At 48.5% G+C, this 5,461-nt stretch overlaps 1 protein-coding gene across 3 annotated transcripts in view; it reads right to left on the reverse strand.

The window, feature by feature from the left end:
* Window positions 1–4,698, reverse strand: part of Celf1 (CUGBP Elav-like family member 1) — a 71,518-nt gene extending 66,820 nt beyond the window's left edge. Inside the window, exon 1 of one of the 3 annotated variants that reach the window (XM_026787670.1) lies at window positions 4,258–4,698. The gene's annotated coding sequence lies outside the window, so the exon portion shown is untranslated. The remainder of the gene's footprint in view (window positions 1–4,257) is intronic. The other 2 variants (XM_026787671.1, XM_013352659.2) reach the window with 2 other exon arrangements.
* Between the last annotated feature and the right edge of the window lie 763 nt (window positions 4,699–5,461).

Below are 5,461 nucleotides of genomic sequence, written 5' to 3' on the forward strand. Positions count from 1 at the left end.
CATGCACACGTGCACAGCATTAGGCAGAGGCAAGCAGATCTCTGAGTTTGAGGCCAGCCTGGTCGACACAACCAGTGTAAGCAACATAGGAAGACCTTGTCTCAGAAAAAAAACAAACACCCTGAACCTCAAACCATATCTGGACCTATGGACTCAAGCATTTAGGATAAGGGATGGTCAACCTATAAGCAAAAGAAACAAAAGAAAACTTGAACAGGCCAGGTGTATTTCTGTAGCAGCAGCCCTCGAAGGCAGATCATCCTCATCTATACAGTAAGCTTGAGGCTGGCCAGGGCTACAGACATGGCAAAGATGACACAGCAACAAAACAGTAATAGCAAATTTAAAACCACTCAGTTGTGTATTTTTAATGGATAAATTCTATGGTATATGAATTGTATTACAATAAAGCACTTTTTTAGAAGGCAGATGAAAGAACTTAAATCAAATCCTTATTACTCACTGGTTTCAAGAGTACAGAGTTTTATGTTAGGAAGACCCAAATCCCTGGGCAGAGGAGCCCGTGTATGTATGACAGCTGTTTTTTCCCCAAGCTATCATGTTATCATGTAACAGCCTAGTTCCTTATTAGGTCAGGTCTCCCAGTAAAACAGAGTTAAAGAAGCTACAGTACAGTAAAAGGGGGGGCACTAAATTTAGTACCCACAGTCTATATTTGGCAACAGAGCCCTAATCTTCATTTAAAAAAAAAAACACCCAATGGACATATATACAACAAATGTTAGGTCTCTGTTAATTCCCATCTTACTCTTCTGACCCACTCTTTAAGTAAAGGAGGATTTCTCTGCTCCTATACTGGAGCATCTACTAGCCTATCTCATGAGCAGAAAATATTAAATACAAGGCATTATTTAAATTGTGTCTGGGGGCTTAGAGGACCTGGGTTTGAGTCACAGTTCCTACACAGTGGCTCAAAACCATCTGTAACTCCAACTCCTAGGAGCCCCACACCCTCTTCTGATAACCCTGGGCAGTAGACACATGTGGTGCACACACAAGCCGGGAACATAACATATGCTTCAGAATAAAATGTGGGCGGTGATGGTACCTGCCTTTGACCCCAGCACCTGGGAGACAGAAGCAGGAAGGTCTCTGTAAGTTCAAAGCTAGCAAGGTCTACAAAATGGATTCAAAGACAGCCAGGATTATTACAGGGAAACTCTGTCTCAAAAAACCAAAACAATCAAACAAAAACAAACAAACCAAGCCTACTGCCTACTAGTAAGGCTTAAAACTACCACTGCCTGGTGAATTAATTACTCCTGTAATTCTAGCACTTGGGAGATAGAGGCAGGAGGTCAGAATTCAAGATGGCAGGGTTGGGAGGAACTATCACCTAACTGATCAGGATAAGTCTACTATGGTAAATAATAAATGCCTCTTTAACACATATAAGGCAGGCAAGGGGACTCACATCCCTAACCCTGCACTTGGGCAGCTGAGGCAGAACTGCCGTGAATTTCAAGGCCAGTCTGACCTACGGAAAATGAAGCCCCTGCCCCCAGGAAAAAGAAAAGGACGTGGCTAGGACAGCAATCAGTGGTACACAGCATGCCTATCACCTGTGGGAGGCCATGAGTTTCCTTCCCAACACCACAAAAAACAACAAAAAACGAAAAGCTGGAGATAATAAAGACAAATTTTGGAAGATGTGGTGGTATACACAATAATTCCAGCACTTGGGAGGTAGGCCAGTCAGGACTACACAGGAACACCATCTTTAGGGGGTGATGGAGGTATAAAATTGTAAACTCACCCACCAAAATTTAACCATAACCTCTGAAGGGTAAAATTTCAACCAGGCAGTGGTGGCACATGCTTTTAACCCTAGCACCTGGGAGGTAGAAGAAGGCGGATCTCTAAGTTTGGGACCAGTCTGGTGTAAAGAGCGAATTCCAAGACAGTTGGAGCTACAGAAAGAAATCCTGTCTCAAAAAAACAAAACAGAAAGTTAAGATTTCTTCCTAATTGACTTACTTGTACCTTTCATAATGAACCTGCAACTTCTGTATTAAAAAGAACATATGAGGCTGGGCAGTGGCGGTGCATTCCTTTATTCCCAGTACTTGGGAGGCAGAGGCAGAAGGATCTCTGTGAGTTCGAGACCAGCCTGGTCTACAGAGTGAGTTCTTAGGCAGTCAAGGCAGTTACAGAGAGGAAACCCTGGGGAGGTGGGATATGATATGCAAGGCAATGTTGGCAAACACCTTTAGTCCCAGCACTTGGGAGGCTGAGGCAGGAGAATCTCTGTGAGTTAGAAGCCAGCCTGGACTAAAAAATTCCACGACAGCCAGGGTTTCACAGCGAAATCCTGTCTCGAAAAATAATAAACCAAAAGAAAAAAAGGAAAATAAACAAATCATTCTGGTTTCAATTTTCACTATCAGCCCACATGTACATTCACAGGGAATTGGAGCTAACACCAAGTGAGACGGGCACCAATTCCTACAGAATTTTCAAAATTAAAATAAACTAAAGATCATAATGAAAGAGTGATCTGACAACTACTAACCAACTGCAAAAGGATTTTTTTTTATAATGTAGTCTAACTGCAAGCCCAGAGCCCTTCTCATTCCATCATATCTTTAAGGGCAAATCAGCAGCACCATTACTCATGATAGCAACTGCTGCTGTGTTTAATTTAAAAAAAAAAAAAAAAGAAACAATGTCTTTTAAAAGCACCAGTGCTAAACTGAGCAATAATGGCTCACACCTTCAATCCCAGCACTCGGGAGGCAGAGGCAGGCCTGTGAGTTTGAGGCCAGCCAGGCCTACAGAGAGAGTGTTCCAGAACAGGCTGCAAAGGTAGACAGAGAAACCTTGTCTCAAAAAACAAAAACATACAAACAAAGAGAGCACTTGCTATAATAACCTCGAGCAAATAAGTCACTTTACTTTTGGAGGGCATCAGAAAAGACGTCTCAGCTCTTTTGTGATAAGCCGTCCTAGCAAAGGTAAGAATGAATGACAGAAGTGGAGACCCACGCTCTAGAGCCAAGAGCCATTCTTAAGAGAACAGATAGTTGAAAAGGAACCAAGAGGAACCAGAAGTTTGAGGGCTAAAGCAACAGCTGAGAATTCCAGCTTTGCTTTACTAAAAACACGGCTTCAATGTTCCCAAAGTCATGCTTCAGAAGCCACGGTCTCACACAACAAAGCTAAAACACGAAAACTAAATCAGTGTAGCTGCAGTTTGTCCATTCTAACCTCCGTGATTTTCCAAGTACACTTTTTAATGCCAAAACCAGAAAGAAGTCCATTTGAAGATACCTTCATACACACTAAGGATTTAAAGAGAAAATGAAAGTGTGGAAAAGGTGAAAAAGTGCGATTAAAACCTCTTCAACTCACAGAATCGAAGACTGCGAAGAGATCTTTTAATTAAATGTGAAGTTCCTCCACGCACTTTAAAACTCATCAACAGCCTTTATACAGCATTAACTCTAAGGACCAGAAAGATTCCGCTTTGCTAAACAGGCAAATCTCACATTTTCCACCCGGGAACCAGTCCCTAAACCTATGAGAAGCTCTTTAAGAGCACATGCAACGGTCTAAGAGAATTAAACATCCTGCCGGAACGACCAAAACCAAGACACCAACCGACTTGAAACCCAAAGCCTGGTACCTAGCGAAGAATGCGCATCCAAGGGCTGTCCGCGCTCCTGGGTGCAGATTCGAGCCCGGCTACTAGGCCTTGCCTGGGAGAGCACCTGATGTGGGGGAAAGGGGGAGGGCGAGCCAAGGCGGATCCGGTGCGAAAACTGGGAGAGCTCCGGAGCTGGGAGAGAAGCGCTGCCTTCCAGGGGCGGGAATCTGGGGCACCCCAGGGGTGGGCACCAAGAACACGTGGGGCGACAGGGTCACGAAAGAGGCGTCTCGGGCAGACAGCTGGAAGCTCACACAGCGGACCCACAGAGGAGGACTCGGGTGCGGTGCTGGAACCAAGCCCTCGGGGCCTGGAGAGTGAAGGCAAAGGGCAAGGGAGCGGGGCAAGGCCACGAGGAGGGCGGGTCTCCCGGGGAGCAGGGGCACGCGCCGGGAGGACGCGACTGGGCCCCGAGTCCCGAGCAGTAGGCGGCCTGGTCCCCGGGGTGCGGGGAACCGGGAGTGACCGCGCCCGGAGGGCCCTGTGACCCGCAGCTGCCAAAACCGGACCCACCCCGCGGCGCCTCCCTCCAGCCTCCCTCTTCCCTCCCTCCACCCCGCGGCCCGTTATCCTGCGGCCGCCGCACTCACCAGCGGCTGCACCTGAGCCTGCCGCTGCCTCAGCTGCTGCCTGCGCCTCCGCAGCCGCCGCCGCCTCGCTGCTGAGGCCGAGTCCCGGGGGAGCCTCTGCGTCCCGCCGCCGCCGCCTCTGCCGCTGCCGCCAGAGCAGAACACCCCAAAATGGCGGCACTTCCGGCACCTACCACCCGCGGGGAGGACCGCGGAGGAGGGGCGGGCGGCTGGGGGAACGTACCACCGCGGCGCCGCCCGCCCGCGCCGACCCGACAAGAGCGCCGCGCAGGGGCGGGCCGGGCCGAGTGTCGGCGCTGCAGCGCCCCCTCTGGCCGAGCCGTGGAGGAGCAGCCGCTCCGAAGCCCTGGGGGCCGCGGGCGGAGCCCTCAGCCCTGGGAACTGCAGGGGCGCATCTCTTTGTCTCAGAGCTGTGCTAGAGGGAACTGAAGTTCTTGTCTCTGAGCACCGCACCTCCTGGACCTCGGGCGGGCAAGCACCGCTCCTTGGCTCTAAAAGTACTCATAAGTAAATATCTGATAAATGAATGAGCTGAATGTTGCTTGCTAGCCCTGGACACGGGGCACACCCTCCTTTTTGCACGCCAGCATCCAGGCAACTGCATCCAGGCCTTCCTTCTTTGCTGGTATGTGGAATGTGTGTTGCAGGCTTAATGATTTAGGGAAGTGCCTTGTACAGAGATCTTGATCAGCGGTGAGTGAGCACAATCTGTCAAAAATCCCTGCTGCACCAGGAAGCTCATAAGTAGTTTATTAAGAGACTACCCAGACCAAACCTAATCTTCCTAAGAAAAAAAACCCAACAATTTCTTTTTTAAAGATTCCATTGCCCTCTCACCCTTCTAAGATTCAGGATTCACATGGTACAGTTTGCTGTTTATTACACAAAATCTAGACAATAAAATGTGAGACAATAAAATGCAGATGGAGAGACAAAACTTAGTTCTAGGAGTTCCCGACCCCAGGCTCTATCAATTTACAAATTACTCATGGGGCCGGTGCACTTGGGAGGCAGATGCAGGCAGATCTCTATGAGTTCTAGGCCAGCCTGGTCTACAGAGCGAGTTTCAGGACAGCCACAAAAGCTACACAGAGAAACCCTGTCTCAAAATAAAAAAGAAAAGAAAAGAAAGAAAGAAAAAAGAAAGAGGGGGCTGGAGAGATGGCTCAGTGGTTAAGAGCATTGCCTGCTCTTCCAATGGCTC

This window comes from Microtus ochrogaster (genome assembly GCF_000317375.1).
Source record: "Microtus ochrogaster isolate Prairie Vole_2 chromosome 14 unlocalized genomic scaffold, MicOch1.0 chr14_random_1, whole genome shotgun sequence".
Taxonomy (NCBI): domain Eukaryota; kingdom Metazoa; phylum Chordata; class Mammalia; order Rodentia; family Cricetidae; genus Microtus; species Microtus ochrogaster.